Below are 19,929 nucleotides of genomic sequence, written 5' to 3'. Positions count from 1 at the left end.
CCCTTTAAGGCCAAGGGCCTTCGCCAAAAAGAGAAGAGTTTGACCTCGATCGAACGACGACGGGTTACTATTTCGATAAGTTCGAAATAACACCCTTTAAGGCCAAGGGCCTTCGCCAAAAAGAGAAGAGTTTGACCTCGATCGAACTACGACAGGTTACTATTTCGTTAAGTTTGAAATAACATCCTTTAAGGCCAAGGGCCTTCGCCAAAAAGAGAAGAGTTCGACCTCGATCGAACAACGATGGGTTACTATATCGATCAGTGCGAAATATCACCCTGTAAGGACTAGGGCCTTCACCAAAAAGAGAAGAGTTTGATCTCGATCGAACGACGACGGGTTACTATTTCTATAAGTTTGAAATAACACCCTTTAAGGCCAAGGGCCTTCGCTAAAAAGAGAAGAGTTCGACCTCGATCAAACGACGACGGGTTACTATTTCGATAAGTTGGTAATAACACCCTTTAAGGCCAAGGGCCTTAGCCCAAAAGAGAAGAGTTTGACCTCGATCGAACACGATAGGTTACTATTTCGATAAGTTTGAAATAACACCCTTTATGGCAAAGGGCCTTCGCCAAAAAGAGAAGAGTTTGACCTCGATCGAACGACGACGGGTTACTATATCGATAAGTGCAAAATAACACCCTGTAAGGCCAAGGGCCTTCGCCAAAAAGAGAAGAGTTCGACCTCGATCAGACAACGACGGGTTAATATATCGATAAGTTCGAAATAATACCATGCAAGGCCAAGGGCCTTCGCCAAAAAGAGAAGAGTTCGACCTCGATCGAACGACGACGGGTTACTATTTTGATAAGTTCGAAATAACACCCTTTAAGGCCAAGGGCCTTCGCCAAAGAGAAGAGTTCGACCTCGATCGAACGACAACGGGTTACTATTTTGATAAGTTCGAAATAACACCCTTTAAGGCCAAGGGCCTTCGCCAAAAAGAGAAGAGTTCAACCTCGATCGAACAATGACAGGTTACTATTTCAATAAGTTTGAAATAACACCCTTTAAGGCCAAGAGCCTTCGCCAAAAAGAGAAGAGTTCGACCTCAATCGAACGACGACGGGTTACTATATCGATAAGTGCAAAATAACACACTGTAAGGCCAAGGGCCTTCGCCAAAAAGATAAGAGTTCGACCTCGATCGGACAACGACGGGTTAATATATCGATAAGTCCGAAATAACACCCTATAAGGCCAAGGGACTTCGCCAAAAAGAGAAGAGTTTGACCTCGATCGAACAACGATAGGTTACTATTTCGATAAGTTTGAAATAATACCCTTTAAGGCCAAGGGCCTTTGCCAAAAAGAGAAGAGTTAGACCTCGATCGAACGATGACGGGTTACTATTTCGATAAGTTCGAAATAACACCCTTTAAGAACAAGGGCCGTCGCCAAAAAGAGAAGAGTTTGACCTCGATCGAACTTCGACGGGTTACTATTTCCATGAGTTCGAAATAACACCCTTTAAGGCCAAGGGCCTTCGCCAAAAAGAGAAGAGTTTGACCTCGATCGAACGACGACGGGTTACTATTTCGATAAGTTCGAAATAACACCCTTTAAGGCCAAGGGCCTTCGCCAAAAAGAGAAGAGTTTGACCTCGATCGAACTACGACAGGTTACTATTTCGTTAAGTTTGAAATAACATCCTTTAAGGCCAAGGGCCTTCGCCAAAAAGAGAAGAGTTCGACCTCGATCGAACAACGATGGGTTACTATATCGATCAGTGCGAAATAACACCCTGTAAGGACTAGGGCCTTCACCAAAAAGAGAAGAGTTTGATCTCGATCGAACGACGACGGGTTACTATTTCTATAAGTTTGAAATTACACCCTTTAAGGCCAAGGGCCTTCGCTAAAAAGAGAAGAGTTCGACCTCGATCAAACGACGACGGGTTACTATTTCGATAAGTTGGTAATAACACCCTTTAAGGCCAAGGGCCTTAGCCCAAAAGAGAAGAGTTTGACCTCGATCGAACACGATAGGTTACTATTTCGATAAGTTTGAAATAACACCCTTTATGGCAAAGGGCCTTCGCCAAAAAGAGAAGAGTTTGACCTCGATCGAACGACGACGGGTTACTATATCGATAAGTGCAAAATAACACCCTGTAAGGCCAAGGGCCTTCGCCAAAAAGAAAAGAGTTCGACCTCTATCGAACGACGACAGGTTACTATTTCGATAAATTTGAAATAATACCCTTTAAGGCCAAGGGCCTTTGCCAAAAAGAGAAGAGTTAGACCTCGATCGAATGACGACGGGTTACTATTTTGATAAGTTCGAAATAACACCCTTTAAGGACAAGGGCCTTCGCCAAAAAGAGAAGAGTTTGACCTCGATCGAACTACGGCGGGTTAATATTTCCATAAGATTGAAATAACACCCTTTAAGGCCAAGGGCCTTCGCCAAAAAGAGAAGAGTTCGACCTTGATCGAACGACGACGGGTTACTATTTCGATAAGTTCGAAATAACATCCTTTAAGGCCAAGGGCCTTCACCAAAAAGAGAAGAGTTTGACCTCGATCGAACAACGACGGGTTACTATATCGATAAGATCAAAATAACACCATGATAGGCCAAGGGTATTCGCCAAAAAGAGAAGAGTTCGACCTTGATCGAACAACGACGGGTTACTATATCGATAAGTTCGAAATAACACCCTGTAAGGCCAAGGGCCTTCTCCAAAAAGAGAAGAGTTCAACCTCGATCGAACGACGACAGGTTACTATTTCGATAAGTTTTAAATAACACCCTTTAAGGCCAAGGGCCTTCGCCAAAAAGAGAAGAGTTTGACCTCGATCGAATGACGACAGGTTACTATTTCGATAAATTTGAAATAATACCCTGTAAGGCCAAGGGCCTTCGCCAAAAAGAGAAGAGTTCGACCTCGATCAGACAACGACGGGTTAATATATCGATAAGTTCGAAATAACACCCTTTAAGGACAAGGGCCTTCGCCGAATAGAGAAGAGTTTGATCTCGATTGAACTATGGCGGGTTACTATTTCCATAAGATTGAAATAACACCCTTTAAGGCCAAGGGCCTTCGCCAAAAAGAGAAGAGTTCGACCTCAATCGAACGACGACGGGTTACTATTTCGATAAGTTCGAAATAACACCCTTTAAGGCCAAGGGCCTTCGCCAAAAAGAGAAGAGTTCGACGTCGATCGAACGACGACGGGTTAATATATTGATAAGTTCAAAATAACACCCTTTAAGGCAAAGGGCCTTTGCCAAAAAGAGAAGAGTTCGACCTCGATCGAACGACGATGGGTTACTATATCGATAAGTGCAAAATAACACCCTGTAAGGCCAAGGGCCATCGCCAAAAAGAGAAGAGTTCGACCTCGATCAGACAACGACGGGTTAATATATCGATAAGTTCGAAATAATACCCTGCAAGGCCAAGGGCCTTCGCCAAAAAGAGAAGGGTTCGACCTCGATCAAATGACGACAGGTTACTATTTCGATAAGTTTGAAATAATATCCTTTAAGGCCAAGGGCCTTTGCCAAAAAGAGAAGTGTTAGACCTCGATCAAACTACGACGAGTTTCTATTTCCATAAGTTTAAAATAACACCCTTTAAGACCAAAGGCCTTAGCCAAAAAGAGAAGAGTATGACCTCGATCGAACCACGACGGGTTACTATTTCGATAAGTTCGAAATAACACCCTTTAAGGCCAAGGGCCTACGCCAAAAAGAGAAGAGTTCGACCTCGATCGAACGACGACAGGTTACTATTTCGATAAGTTTGAAATAACACCCTTTAAGGCAAAGGGCCTTCGCCAAAAGAGAAGAGTTCGACCTCGATCGAACGACGACGGGTTACTATATCGATAAGTGCAAAATAACACCCTGTAAGGCCAAGGGCCTTCGCCAAAAAGAGAAGAGTTCGACCTCGATCAGACAACGACGGGTTAATATATCGATAAGTTCGAAATAATACCCTGCAAGGCCAAGGGCCTTCGCCAAAAAGAGAAGAGTTCGACCTCGATCGAACGACGACAGGTTACTATTTCGATAAGTTTGAAATAACACCCTTTAAGGCAAAGGGCCTTCGCCAAAAAGAGAAGAGTTCGACCTCGATCGAATGACGACGGGTTACTATATCGATAAGTGCAAAATAACACCCTGTAAGGCCAAGGGCCTTCGCCAAAAAGAGAAGAGTTCGACCTCGATCAGACAACGACGGGTTAATATATCGATAAGTTCGAAATAATACCATGCAAGGCCAAGGGCCTTCGCCAAAAAGAGAAGAGTTCAACCTCGATCGAATGACGACAGGTTACTATTTCGATAAGTTTGAAATAATATCCTTTAAGGCCAAGGGCCTTTGCCAAAAAGAGAAGTGTTAGACCTCGATCAAACTACGACGGGTTTCTATTTCCATAAGTTTAAAATAACACCTTTTAAGGCCAAGGGCCTTCGCCAAAAAGAGAAGAGTATGACCTCGATCGAAAGACGACGAGTTACTATTTCGATAAGTTCGAAATAACACCCTTTAAGGCCAAGGGCCTACGCCAAAAAAAGAAGAGTTTGACCTCGATCGAATGACGACGGGTTACTATTTCGATAAGTTCGAAATAACACCCTGTAAGGCCAAGGGCATTCGCCAAAAAGAGAAGATTTCGACCTCGATCGAATTAAGACAGGTTACTATTTCGATAAGTTTTAAATAACACCCTTTAAGGCCAAGGGCCTTCGCCAAAAAGAAAAGAGTTCGACCTCGATCGAACGACGACGGGTTACTATATCAATAAGTGCAAAATAACACACTGTAAGACCAAGGGCCTTCGCCAAAAAGAGAAGAGTTCGACTTCGGTCGGACAACGACGGGTTAATATATCGATAAGTTCGAAATAACACCCTGTAAGGCCAAGAGGCTTCGCCAAAAAGAGAAGAGTTCGACCTCGATCGAACGACGACAGGTTACTATTTCGATAAATTTGAATAATACCCTTTAACGCCAAGGGCCTTTGCCAAAAATAGAATAGTTAGACCTCGATCGAACGACGACGGGTTACTATTTCGATAAGTTCGAAATAACACCCTTTAAGGACAAGGGCCTTCGGCAAAAAGAGAAGAGTTTGACCTCGATTGAACTACGGCGGGTTACTATTTCCATAAGATTGAAATAACCCCCTTTAAGGCCATGGGCCTTCGCCAAAAAGAGAAGAGTTCGACCTCGATCGAACGACGACGGGTTACTATTTCGATAAGTTCGAAATAACACCCTTTAAGGCCAAGGGCCTTTGCCAAAAAGAGAAGAGTTCGACCTCGATCGAACGACGACAGGTTACTATTTCGATAAGTTTGAAATAACACCCTTTAAGGCCAAGGGCCTTCGCCAAAAGAGAAGAGTTCGACCTCGATCGAACGACGACGGGTTACTATATCAATAAGTGCAAAATAACACCCTGTAAGGCCATGGGCCTTCGCCAAAAAGAGAAGAGTTCGACCTCGATCGGGCAACGACGGGTTAATATATCAATAAGTTCGAAATAACACCCTCTAAGGCAAAGGGCCTTCGCCAAAAATAGAAGAGTTCGACCTCGATCGAACGACGATAGGTTACTATTTCGATAAGTTTGAAATAATACCCTTTAAGGACAAGGGCCTTTGCCAAAAAGTGAAGAGTTAGACCTCGATCGAACGACGACGGGTTACTATTTTGATAAGTTCGAAATAACACCCTTTAAGGATAAAGGGCTTCGCAAAAAAGAGAAGAGTTTGACCTCGATCGAACTACGACGGGTTACTATTTCCATAAGTTTGAAATAACACCCTTTAAGGCCAAGGGCCTTCGCAAAAAAAAGAAGAGTTTGACCTCGATCGAATGACGACGGGTTACTATTTCGTTAAGTTTGAAATAACACCCTTTAAGGCCAAGAGCCTTCGCCAAAAAGAGAAGAGTATGACCTCGATCGAACAACGATGGGTTACTATATCGATCAGTGCGAAATAACACCTTGTAAGGACTAGGTCCTTCACCAAAAAGAGAAGAGTTTGATCTCGATCGAACAACGACGGGTTACTATTTCTATAAGTTTGAAATAACACCCTTTAAGGCCAAGGGCCTTCGCCAAAAAGAGTAGAGTTCGACCTTGATCGAACGACGACGAGTTACTATTTCGATAAGTTCGAAATAACACCCTTTAAGGCCAAGGGCCTTCGCCAAAAAGAGAAGAGTTCGACCTCGATCGAACGACGACAGGTTACTATTTCGATAAGTTTGAAATAGCACCCTTTAAGGCAAAGGGTCTTCGCCAAAAAGAGAAGAGTTCGACCTCGATCGAACGACGACGGGTTACTATATCGATAAGTGCAAAATAACACCCTGTAAGGCCAAGGGCCTTCGCCAAAAAGAGAAGAGTTCGACCTCGATCAGACAATGACGGGTTAACATATCGATAAGTTCGAAATAACACCCTGTAAGGCTAAGGGCCTTCGCCAAAAAGAGAAGAGTTCGACCTCGATCGAACGACGACGGGTTACTATATCAATAAGTTTGAAATAATACCCTTTAAGGCCAAGGGCCTTAGCAAAAAAGAGAAAAGTTAGACCTCGATCGAACGACGATGGGTTACTATTTCTATAAGTTCCAAATAACACCCTTTAAGGCCAAGGGCCTTCGCCAAAAATAGAAGAGTTCGACCTCGATCGAACGACGACGGGTTACTATTTTCGATAAGTTCGAAATAACACCCTGTAAAGCCAAGGGCCTTCGCCAAAAAGAGAAGAGTTCGACCTCGATCAGACAACGACGGGTTAATGTATCGATAAATTCGAAATAACACCCTGTAAGGCTAAGGGCCTTCGCCAAAAAGAGAAGAGTTCGACCTCGATCGAACGACGACGTGTTACTATTTCGATAAGTTTGAAATAATATCCTTTAAGGCCAAGGGCCTTCGCCAAAAAGAGAAGAGTTCGACCTCGATCGAACGACGACAGGTTACTATTTCGATAAGTTTGAAATAACACCCTTTAAGGCAAAGGGCCTTTGCCAAAAAGAGAAGAGTTTGACCTCGATCGAACGACGACGGGTTACTATATCGATAAGTGCAAAATAACACCCTGTAAGGCCAAGGGCCTTCGCCAAAAAGAGAAGAGTTCGACCTCGATCAGACAACGACGGGTTAATATATCGATAAGTTCGAAATAACACCCTGTAAGGCTAAGGGCCTTCGCCAAAAAGAGAAGAGTTCGACCTCGATCGAACGACGACGGGTTACTATTTCGATAAGTTTAAAATAATATCCTTTAAGGCCAAGGGCCTTTGCCAAAAAGAGAAGAGTTAGACCTCGATCAAATGACGACGGGTTACTATTTCGATAAGTTTGAAATAACACCCTTTAAGGCCAAGGGCCTTCGCCAAAAAGAGAAGAGTTCGACCTCGATCAGACAACGACGGGTTAATATATCGATAAGTTCGAAATAATACCCTGCAAGGCCAAGGGCCTTCGCCAAAAAGAGAAGAGTTCGACCTCGATCGAACGACGACAGGTTACTATTTCGATAAGTTTGAAATAACACCCTTTAAGGCAAAGGGCCTTCGCCAAAAAGAGAAGAGTTCGACCTCGATCGAATGACGACGGGTTACTATATCGATAAGTGCAAAATAACACCCTGTAAGGCCAAGGGCCTTCGCCAAAAAGAGAAGAGTTCGACCTCGATCAGACAACGACGGGTTAATATATCGATAAGTTCGAAATAATACCATGCAAGGCCAAGGGCCTTCGCCAAAAAGAGAAGAGTTCAACCTCGATCGAATGACGACAGGTTACTATTTCGATAAGTTTGAAATAATATCCTTTAAGGCCAAGGGCCTTTGCCAAAAAGAGAAGTGTTAGACCTCGATCAAACTACGACGGGTTTCTATTTCCATAAGTTTAAAATAACACCTTTTAAGGCCAAGGGCCTTCGCCAAAAAGAGAAGAGTATGACCTCGATCGAAAGACGACGAGTTACTATTTCGATAAGTTCGAAATAACACCCTTTAAGGCCAAGGGCCTACGCCAAAAAAAGAAGAGTTTGACCTCGATCGAATGACGACGGGTTACTATTTCGATAAGTTCGAAATAACACCCTGTAAGGCCAAGGGCATTCGCCAAAAAGAGAAGATTTCGACCTCGATCGAATTAAGACAGGTTACTATTTCGATAAGTTTTAAATAACACCCTTTAAGGCCAAGGGCCTTCGCCAAAAAGAAAAGAGTTCGACCTCGATCGAACGACGACGGGTTACTATATCAATAAGTGCAAAATAACACACTGTAAGACCAAGGGCCTTCGCCAAAAAGAGAAGAGTTCGACTTCGGTCGGACAACGACGGGTTAATATATCGATAAGTTCGAAATAACACCCTGTAAGGCCAAGAGGCTTCGCCAAAAAGAGAAGAGTTCGACCTCGATCGAACGACGACAGGTTACTATTTCGATAAATTTGAATAATACCCTTTAACGCCAAGGGCCTTTGCCAAAAATAGAATAGTTAGACCTCGATCGAACGACGACGGGTTACTATTTCGATATGTTCGAAATAACACCCTTTAAGGACAAGGGCCTTCGGCAAAAAGAGAAGAGTTTGACCTCGATCGAACGACGACGGGTTACTATTTTGATAAGTTCGAAATAACACCCTTTTAGGCCAAGGGCCTTCGCCAAAAAGAGAAGAGTTCGACCTCGATCGAACGACGACGGGTTACTATTTCGATAAGTTCGAAATAACACCCTTTAAGGCCAAGGGCCTTTGCCAAAAAGAGAAGAGTTCGACCTCGATCGAACGACGACAGGTTACTATTTCGATAAGTTTGAAATAACACCCTTTAAGGCCAAGGGCCTTCGCCAAAAGAGAAGAGTTCGACCTCGATCGAACGACGACGGGTTACTATATCAATAAGTGCAAAATAACACCCTGTAAGGCCATGGGCCTTCGCCAAAAAGAGAAGAGTTCGACCTCGATCGGGCAACGACGGGTTAATATATCAATAAGTTCGAAATAACACCCTCTAAGGCAAAGGGCCTTCGCCAAAAATAGAAGAGTTCGACCTCGATCGAACGACGATAGGTTACTATTTCGATAAGTTTGAAATAATACCCTTTAAGGCCAAGGGCCTTTGCCAAAAAGTGAAGAGTTAGACCTCGATCGAACGACGACGGGTTACTATTTTGATAAGTTCGAAATAACACCCTTTAAGGATAAAGGGCTTCGCAAAAAAGAGAAGAGTTTGACCTCGATCGAACTACGACGGGTTACTATTTCCATAAGTTTGAAATAACACCCTTTAAGGCCAAGGGCCTTCGCAAAAAAAGAAGAGTTTGACCTCGATCGAATGACGACGGGTTACTATTTCGTTAAGTTTGAAATAACACCCTTTAAGGCCAAGGGCCTTCGCCAAAAAGAGAAGAGTATGACCTCGATCGAACAACGATGGGTTACTATATCGATCAGTGCGAAATAACACCTTGTAAGGACTAGGTCCTTCACCAAAAAGAGAAGAGTTTGATCTCGATCGAACAACGACGGGTTACTATTTCTATAAGTTTGAAATAACACCCTTTAAGGCCAAGGGCCTTCGCCAAAAAGAGTAGAGTTCGACCTTGATCGAACGACGACGAGTTACTATTTCGATAAGTTCGAAATAACACCCTTTAAGGCCAAGGGCCTTCGCCAAAAAGAGAAGAGTTCGACCTCGATCGAACGACGACAGGTTACTATTTCGATAAGTTTGAAATAGCACCCTTTAAGGCAAAGGGTCTTCGCCAAAAAGAGAAGAGTTCGACCTCGATCGAACGACGACGGGTTACTATATCGATAAGTGCAAAATAACACCCTGTAAGGCCAAGGGCCTTCGCCAAAAAGAGAAGAGTTCGACCTCGATCAGACAATGACGGGTTAACATATCGATAAGTTCGAAATAACACCCTGTAAGGCTAAGGGCCTTCGCCAAAAAGAGAAGAGTTCGACCTCGATCGAACGACGACGGGTTACTATATCAATAAGTTTGAAATAATACCCTTTAAGGCCAAGGGCCTTAGCAAAAAAGAGAAAAGTTAGACCTCGATCGAACGACGATGGGTTACTATTTCTATAAGTTCCAAATAACACCCTTTAAGGCCAAGGGCCTTCGCCAAAAATAGAAGAGTTCGACCTCGATCGAACGACGACGGGTTACTATTTTCGATAAGTTCGAAATAACACCCTGTAAAGCCAAGGGCCTTCGCCAAAAAGAGAAGAGTTCGACCTCGATCAGACAACGACGGGTTAATGTATCGATAAATTCGAAATAACACCCTGTAAGGCTAAGGGCCTTCGCCAAAAAGAGAAGAGTTCGACCTCGATCGAACGACGACGTGTTACTATTTCGATAAGTTTGAAATAATATCCTTTAAGGCCAAGGGCCTTCGCCAAAAAGAGAAGAGTTCGACCTCGATCGAACGACGACAGGTTACTATTTCGATAAGTTTGAAATAACACCCTTTAAGGCAAAGGGCCTTTGCCAAAAAGAGAAGAGTTTGACCTCGATCGAACGACGACGGGTTACTATATCGATAAGTGCAAAATAACACCCTGTAAGGCCAAGGGCCTTCGCCAAAAAGAGAAGAGTTCGACCTCGATCAGACAACGACGGGTTAATATATCGATAAGTTCGAAATAACACCCTGTAAGGCTAAGGGCCTTCGCCAAAAAGAGAAGAGTTCGACCTCGATCGAACGACGACGGGTTACTATTTCGATAAGTTTAAAATAATATCCTTTAAGGCCAAGGGCCTTTGCCAAAAAGAGAAGAGTTAGACCTCGATCAAATGACGACGGGTTACTATTTCGATAAGTTTGAAATAACACCCTTTAAGGCCAAGGGCCTTCGCCAAAAGAGAAGAGTTCGACCTCGATCGAACGACGACGGGTTACTATATCAATAAGTGCAAAATAACACCCTGTAAGGCCAAGGGCCATCGCCAAAAAGAGAAGAGTTCGACCTCGATCAGACAACGACGGGTTAATATATCGATAAGTTCGAAATAATACCCTGCAAGGCCAAGGGCCTTCGCCAAAAAGAGAAGAGTTCAACCTCGATCGAATGACGACAGGTTACTATTTCGATAAGTTTGAAATAATATCCTTTAAGGGCAAGGGCCTTTGCCAAAAAGAGAAGTGTTAGACCTCGATCAAACTACGACGGGTTTCTATTTCCATAAGTTTAAAATAAAACCCTTTAAGACCAAAGGCCTTCGCCAAAAAGAGAAGAGTTTGACCTCGACCGAACTACGACAGGTTACTATTTCGTTAAGTTCGAAATAACACCCTTTAAGGCCAAGGGCTTTCGCCAAAAAGAGAAGAGTTCGACCTCGATCGAACAATGATGGGTTACTATATCGATCAGTGCGAAATAACACCATGTAAGGACTAGGGCCTTCACCAAAAAGAGAAGAGTTAGACCTCGATCGAACAACGACGGGTTACTATTTCTATAAGTTTGAAATAACACCCTTTAAGGCCAAGGGCCTTCGCCAAAAAGAGAAGAGTTCGACCTTGATCGAACGACGACGAGTTACTATTTCGATAAGTTCGAAATAACACCCTTTAAGGCCAAGGGCCTTCGCCAAAAAGATAAGAGTTTGACCTCGATCGAACGACAACGGGTTACCATTTCGATAAGTTCGAAATAACACCCTTTAAGTCCAAGGGATTTTGCCAAAAAGAGAACAGTTCGACCTTGATCGAATGCGACGGGTTACTATTTCAATAAGTTCGAAATAACACCCTGTAAGGCCAAGGGTCTTCGCCAAAAAGAGAAGAGTTCGACCTCGATCGAACGACGATGGGTTACTATTTCGATAAGTTTGAAATAATACCCTGTAAGGCCAGGGGCCTTTGCCAAAAGAGAAGAGTTCGACCTCGATCGAACGACGACGGGTTACTATTTCAATAAGTTTGAAATAACACCCTGTAAGGCCAAGGGCCTTCGCCAAAAAGAGAAGAGTTCCACCTCGATCGGACAACGACGGGTTAATATATCGATAAGTTCGAAAAAACACCCTGTAAGGCCAAGGGCCTTCGCCAAAAAGAGAAGAGTTCGGCCTCGATCGAACGACGATAGGTTACTATTTCGATAAGTTTGAAATAAAACCCTTTAAGGCCAAGGGCCTTTGCCAAAAAGAGAAGAGTTAGACCTCGATCGAACGACGACGGGTTACTATTTTGATAAGTTCGAATTAACACCATTTAAGGACAAGGGCCTTCGCCAAAAAGAGAAGAGTTTGACCTCGATCGAACGACGATGGGTTACTATATCGATAAGTGCGAAATAACACCTTGTAAAGCCAAGGGCCTTCACCAAAAAGAGAAGAGTTCGACCTCGATCGAACGACGACAGGTTACTAATTCGATAAGTTCAAAATAACACCCTTTAAGGCCAACGACATTCGTCAAAAAGAGAAGATTTCGACCTCGATCGAACAACGACAGGTTACTATATCGATAAGTTCGAAATATCACCCTGTAAGACCAGGGGCCTTCGCCAAAAAGAGAAGAGTTCGACCTCGATCGGACAACGACGGGTTAATATATCGATAAGTTCGAAATAACACTCTATAAGGCCAAGGGCCTTTGCCAAAAAGAGAAGATTTCGACCTCGATCGAATGACGACAGGTTACTATTTCGATAAGTTTGAAATAATACTCTTTAAGGCCAAGGGCATTCGCCAAAAAGAGAAGAGTTCGACCTCGATCGAACAACGACGGGTTACTATATTGATAAGTTCGAAATATCACCCTGTAAGGCCAAGGGCCTTCGCCAAAAAGAGAAGAGTACGACCTCAATCAGACAATGACGGGTTAATATATCGATAAGTTTGAAATAACACCCTGTAAGGCCAAGGACCTTTGCCAAAAAGAGAAGAGTTCGACCTCGATCGAACGACGACAGGTTACTATTTCGATAAGTTTGAAATAATACCCTTTAAGGCCAAGGGCCTTTGCCAAAAAGAGAAGAGTTAGACCTCGATCAAATGACGACGGGTTACTATTTCGATAAGTTTGAAATAACACCCTTTAAGGCCAAGGGCCTTCGCCAAAAAGAGAAGTGTTCGACCTCGATCGAACTACGGCGGGTTACTATTTCCATAAGATTGAAATAACACCCTTTAAGGCAAAGGGCCTTCGCCAAAAAGAGAAGAGTTCGACCTCGATCGAACGACGCCGGGTTACTATTTTGATAAGTTTGAAATAACACCCTTTAAGGCCAAGGGCCTTACCCAAAAAGAGAAGAGTTCGACCTCAATCGAACGACGACGGGTTACTATTTCGATAAGTTGGAAATAACACCCTTTAAGGCCAAGGGCCTTTTCCAAAAAGAGAAGAGTTCGACCTCGATCAAATGACGACGGGTTACCATTTCGATAAGTTCGAAATAACACCCTTTAAGTCCAAGGGATTTTGCCAAAAAGAGAACAGTTCGACCTTGATCGAATGCGACGGGTTACTATTTCAATAAGTTCGAAATAACACCCTGTAAGGCCAAGGGTCTTCGCTAAAAAGAGAAGAGTTCGACCTCGATCGAACGACGATGGGTTACTATTTCGATAAGTTTGAAATAATACCCTGTAAGGCCAGGGGCCTTTGCCAAAAAGAGAAGAGTTCGACCTCGATCGAACGACGACGGGTTACTATTTCAATAAGTTTGAAATAACACTCTGTAAGGCCAAGGGCCTTCGCCAAAAAGAGAAGAGTTCCACCTCGATCGGACAACGACGGGTTAATATATTGATAAGTTCGAAAAAACACCCTGTAAGGCCAAGGGCCTTCGCCAAAAAGAGAAGAGTTCGACCTCGATCGAACGACGATAGGTTACTATTTCGATAAGTTTGAAATAAAACCCTTTAAGGCCAAGGGCCTTTGCCAAAAAGAGAAGAGTTAGACCTCGATCGAACGACGACGGGTTACTATTTTGATAAGTTCGAATTAACACCATTTAAGGACAAGGGCCTTCGCCAAAAAGAGAAGAGTTTGACCTCGATCGAACGACGATGGGTTACTATATCGATAAGTGCGAAATAACACCTTGTAAAGCCAAGGGCCTTCACCAAAAAAAGAAGAGTTCGACCTCGATCGAACGACGATGGGTTACTATTTCTATAAGTTCCAAATAACACCCTTTAAGGCCAAGGGCCTTCGCCAAAATAAGAAGAGTTTGACCTCGATCGAACGACGACAGGTTACTATTTCGATAAGTTTGAAATAACACCCTTTAAGTCCAAGGGCCTTCGCCAAAAAGAGAAGAGTTCGACCTTGATCGAACGGCGACGGTTTACTATTTCGATAAGTTAGAAATAAGACCCTTTAAGAACAAGGGCCTTTTCCAAAAAGAGAAGAGTTCGACCTCGATCAAATGACGATGGGTTACTATTTTGATAAGTTCGAAATAACACCCTTTAAGGCCAAGGGCCTTCGCCATAAAGAGAAGAGTTCGACCTCGATCGAACGACGACGGGTTACCATTTCGATAAGTTCCAAATAACACCTTTTAAGACCAAGGGCCTTCTCCAAAAAGAGAAGAGTTCAGCCTCGATCGAACCACGACGGGTTACTATATCGATAAGTTCAAAATAACACCCTGTAAGTCCAAGGGCTTTTGCCAAAAAGAGAACAGTTCGACCTTGATCGAACGACGACGGGTTACTACTTCAATAAGTTCGAAATAACACCCTGTAAGGCCAAAGGCCTTCGCCAAAAAGAGAAGAGTTCGACCTCGATCGAACGACGACGAGTTACTATTTCGATAAGTTTGAAATAATACCCTTTAAGGCCAAGGGCCTTCGCCAAAATGAGAAGAGTTCGACCTCGATCGAACGACGCCGGGTTACTATTTTGATAAGTTTGAAATAACACCCTTTAAGGCCAAGGGCCTTACCCAAAAAGAGAAGAGTTCGACCTCAATCGAACGACGACGGGTTACTATTTCGATAAGTTGGAAATAACACCCTTTAAGGCCAAGGGCCTTTTCCAAAAAGAGAAGAGTTCGACCTCGATCAAACAACGGTGGGTTACTATTTCGATAATTTCGAAATAACACCCTTTAAGGTCAAGGGCCTTTTCCAAAAAAAGAAGAGTTCTACCTCGATTGAATGACGACGAGTTACTATTTTCGATAAGTTCGAAATAACACCCTGTAAGGCCAAGGGCCTTCGCCAAAAAGAGAAGAGTTTGACCTTGATCGAACGACGACGGGTTACTATTTCGATAAGTTCGAAATAACACCCTGTAAGGCCAAGGGCCTTCGCCAAAAATAAAAGAGTTAGACCTCGATCGAACGAAGACGGGTTACTATTTCGATAAGTTTGAAACAACACCCTTTAAGTACAAGGGCCTTCGCCAAAAAGAGAAGAGTTTGACCTCGATCGAACGATGACGGGTTACTATTTCGATTAGTTCGAATTACTGTGGCCAAAAGCCATCAGGAAGAATAGAAGGAAAGAAAAACCGGGACTCGCCATACAAACGCCTATCATGCACCAAAGCCATAAACAGTTGGAATACAGGTGAAGTACAAGGCAAATAACGAAGAAAAAACTCTCCCTTATACAAAGCATTTTGCGGACTATCGCCACTTACATATGGCCCAAGCCAACGATAAAAAAAGGGGGTAAAGAAAGAGGAATGAAAAGGAAAGGGGAAAGAATCAACGACAACAGACAACGAACAATTATAAAAAAAAAAACAAAACAAAAACAAACAAGCAACTGAAAGTAAGTACAGGCAAGGACAACATTCTTCATTCGGCGCCATCACCATCTCCAAGAGGCCCTCCATTACCATTATCCGCACCCCCATTAGCTTCAGGCGTCGCCGCATCATACCCACAATTTATGCGAGCCTCCCGCGCTTTCACTCGTGCTTCTTCATAGGCAGTCTCAGTCACAGTACCCACCTCCCAAAACTCTTATATATATCCCGCTGGGCTTCGCCGTAAACCCAAAGCTCGTGCATATGGCGGGGAACGGCGGTGGAGGAAGAATCCATCTGAGCCAACAGTCACCCATTTTATGCCTCCAATGTTGCAACCCGATCTCCCAGAACCTATGCCTCTTGATCGATCTCGCTGATGCGCTCCTCGAGCCTTGCCTCCATGAGGGTAGACATTGCTCTTTCCGAGTCCTATTCGGATTGGAGGACGCGGATGGTATTCTCCAGGGCCGCCGCCCTCGATGAAGCCTCGGACCAAGCACCCTCGATGCTCTCCAACCCAGCGCCTTGTTCTCCAGCGCGGTCAGTTTCCCTATCCATTCCACGCTTATTGCCTCGACCTTGATCAAGTTCTGATCCATCTTCGCCTACATAGACCTCAATCTCTCATGCAGATGCTCACATTCTGCGGCGACCCCCTCGCCCAACTCGATCTCCTCATCCTTAATTTGAAGTTGCTCCTCGAGCACACTCTTGCTGCGGATAGCTTGCATCAACTCCTGGTCCCTTTTCTCCAACTCCTCACCAAGAGACCGATTACTGGGGTTTGCCTTCAGCCGCTCATGCATCTCGCGGAACTTGTTGCGGTAGCTACGATACTTCTCCAACATCTTCAAGAAAATGTTGGCCCGAATGTTGGCCCTGCGAATGCTTTCCACTTCCACCATATATGTCTGAAAAATGCAAAGACATGTTAAAACCGTATCATCAAGAAAGGCTAGGAAAAAGCGAAAGTGAGCATAAACGTACCCTCAAGCCCATAGCGGCCACCTCATCCATCAGATCAACATCAGGAACAGACCGGAGGTCCGTTCTCGGCTTCGGAGCACAACATGCTGAATTACGGCACCAGATCCTCCGTGTCCCCCAAGAGATTGATGTCCGAAGGGATCTCAAGAATACGATCCGAGCCCCTAACATGAACCACCGAGTGAGTAAGGGCCTCCTCAAACATCCTGACATCATCAAGGTCGAGGTCCAACTCGGATTCGTAATCGTCGACCACCACGCCTTTCCCTCTTTCGACAGCCGAAGGGGGAGCAAGACCAACTACAGAAGATGAGGGTACATCCAAAATTATGACGGCGGACTTGGAGATTTGATTCTCTTCCATAATAGGTTGCTGATCACCGATAACGGCAGGAATTTTTGATTGAGCCGAAGCAATGGATGGTTCCGTCCCTACGGGGGGAGCCACGACAACACCCTCTCCAGAGCCCGTCGTGGGAGAGTCGTCCAGATGAATCACTGTTGGAGGCGCAGTCTCAAACTCCACTCTCCGTCTCTTCGACGACCCCTCCTCTTCCCCAGTAGACGGTGATTCAACCGTCGGGCGAACAACATAGGTCGGGACCTCGTCCTAAGAAGTAGCCCTCGTAGGAGTAACCAAGGCCGCAGACTCAACTGAAGCAGCACTCGATGAAGGTCGGGCGATAGGTACAACGACAGGGTGAGCAGATGAGGCCGGCTGACGAAAAGCTAACGGAGGAGCCCTTGCTCTCCGAACTCTCCTTGACATCGACAAACAACACATAAGAAGCCAAGTAAAAAGAGAGGAAGAATAGCAGACAGAAATGTCATCTCACCTGTAAGAGGCCTGCGTCCGAACCTGTCATAAAAGGTCGACCATGTGCGAATCCCCACTGTATGGGGAAGGATGGCACCCACCTAGTCATGAATACCTTCGATGGGCGGAGAGGGCAATCTCTCATCTGCAAAGACATGATAAAGTTTAGTACCATAACAGAAAACGGTCGGGCAACTCACCGACTAAAGATACAAAAACTTATGCGCAAAGTTCCACTTCTCAGGGAATCTCGTTGGGTCCGCCACAATGTGCTCAGTCCGCACGTAAAAATAATTATCGTAGAAATGACGGTTGGTCCTGTTGTCCATATTTACCACCAGACTCCTCGACCCCCTAGGACGCATGTGAATCATCGTACCGCGAATAAGTTGAGGGGCGAAGATGCTGAGCATATGGTCCAGGGTGACCTCACGTCCGGCTAGTTCCGCGTACTTAAGCAGCATAAGGAATAACTTTTACAAATACGGCGAAAGTTGGGCAAGGCATACCTCGTAAAAACGGCAAAAATCCACCACCAACAAAGGAAGAGGAAGTGTGTACCCTACAAGGAAGGGGTAGGCAATAGAACACACAGTACCAAGGGCGGTCGAAATAACTATGTCTTTCCCCACTGTCGGCCGCATATCAACATAATTGGGGATTCCCCACCTTTCTTTCAAATCTGCAATGCCCTTTTCTCTCATAATGGAGTGGACAGGTTCCAGTTCAACCCCGGCGGGAGTACTGAAGTCGGTCAACTCTCTCCCAGGGCGAGGCAAGATCTCAATCGCTGATGGGATCTCCTCATCTTCCACCATCTCTACCCCTCCTACGGCCTGAGCAACGCTTTCCGGTACCGGACTAGTGACAAGAAGATCGGCGCGAGAAAAATCGCCAGCCATTTATATCAAAAGACATGCCAAAGAAATAAAGAAAAGAAGGGATGAAAATTTTTAGTGAACAAGAGGACAAGCAGAAACTCGGGGTATCAGAAAGAAAGTATATCTACAGAATCCTCTCAAGTAAAAGGTGAAGAAGTGTGTCAATCGAATGATAGGCTCCTTCTATTTATAAGAGATATAAATCTCCCGAGCACGAAACTCAAGAGTCGTTAATTGAATCTAATAGGGCACGAAATGTTTTTTCCTAGGAACGTGTGTAATAATGGCGGTAACCACGAAACAATTTTTTGATACCAAACGACGTTTTGGTTCTGAAACCACTGCAACGGTCCATAGGAATCAAAAGAACGCCGCCACTCCGCCAAAAACCCAAGAAATATAACTAAGGAACAAAGAGTCAAAGGTCAGATTTCGCTCGAATTCGTAACACTCATGATCCGTCTGCCGAGCCCGACAGAGGACGACCCCGACAGACGGAGGGACTAACTGTATTGGTCAAAATCTGACCGTCACGACCAAGCTGACCAACGTTCTGCCTAAGTGACCGGGTAGCGAAAGATAGTATAGCCCACTCCATACCCCTTTCCCGACAGCGGCGCCTAAAAGTACGACTAAGATACATTGGAGGCAAGAGGACGTCGGGCCAAGCAAAGGGCAAGGGTGTCACGACTATATATAGCAAGGGAAAACTTTCAAGGGGAGGGGGGGCTCCTCTAATCTCTCTCTAAAAAGCTAAAAAGCTCTCTCCTAATATTCTTGAGAGAGGGGAATTAGTTTCCAGAAAAATATGTAAAGCTGTCTCCTCATCGATTGATGGGAGACGCAATATTGAATCTCAATCAGATCATTTACATTTTCTTCATCTTACATATGATCCGTACTGTTAGCTCTTTGATTTGGAATTTATTATATCTAATTAAGATTTACCCCTTCATCTTTGATTTATTTGTTCAAAAAGAATTCAATATCTTTTGAATTAAACAAATATCAGTTAGTAAACTAATTATTAGTTCGACGCACATTACAGTTACTTTTAAATGTTTCACAGCTAAAACCTCGGAGTTTTTGGACACATCCTTGATCAGCTCAGCAACTTCTCTCTTCTTTTGCTCAGCTGCAAAAGTACCAAAACATATGCTCAGATAAGCCTGAAAACTCGAATAGAATCAGGACGAGATGGTATATGATATATTAGTTACCCATTTTAGATAGATCCTCCATTCTCCTTGAGGTCCTTACTGAAAATCTTTAGAAACCAGGGCTGAGATAAAAAGAAAGATACAGTTTAACTAGTAAAATGACAAAGCTAACCTTTCGTAATAGCAAATAAATTTCTATTTGTTTAATTTAAAAGTGAACATATTGAAGGATTGCATATAGGTGTTTGTAACACGCAGCGGTAGATAATAACAATCCTAGGCAGATCTTTTCGTGTTTAAAACTTATTTACATGTTAAAGATTGGATCTAAGACGTAACTGGTAAAGAGAGTCT

The 19,929-nt window shown here is 44.0% G+C and overlaps 1 long non-coding RNA gene across 1 annotated transcript in view; it reads right to left on the bottom strand.

Moving 5' to 3' along the window:
- LOC138884120 (uncharacterized) overlaps positions 1–19,701 on the bottom strand; it is a 30,934-nt gene extending 11,233 nt beyond the window's left edge. The window contains exons 1-2 of the long non-coding RNA XR_011404235.1: positions 19,636–19,701; positions 19,492–19,550 (exon numbers count right to left, since the gene is read on the bottom strand). This is a non-coding gene — a long non-coding RNA (uncharacterized lncRNA). The remainder of the gene's footprint in view (positions 1–19,491; positions 19,551–19,635) is intronic.
- Positions 19,702–19,929: the final 228 nt, after the last annotated feature.

The sequence above is a fragment of the Nicotiana sylvestris genome, chromosome 12 (assembly GCF_000393655.2).
Source record: "Nicotiana sylvestris chromosome 12, ASM39365v2, whole genome shotgun sequence".
Lineage (NCBI taxonomy): Eukaryota > Viridiplantae > Streptophyta > Magnoliopsida > Solanales > Solanaceae > Nicotiana > Nicotiana sylvestris.
Note: the sequence above shows the minus strand (reverse complement) of the source record. Positions and strands in the feature narration are given on the sequence as shown.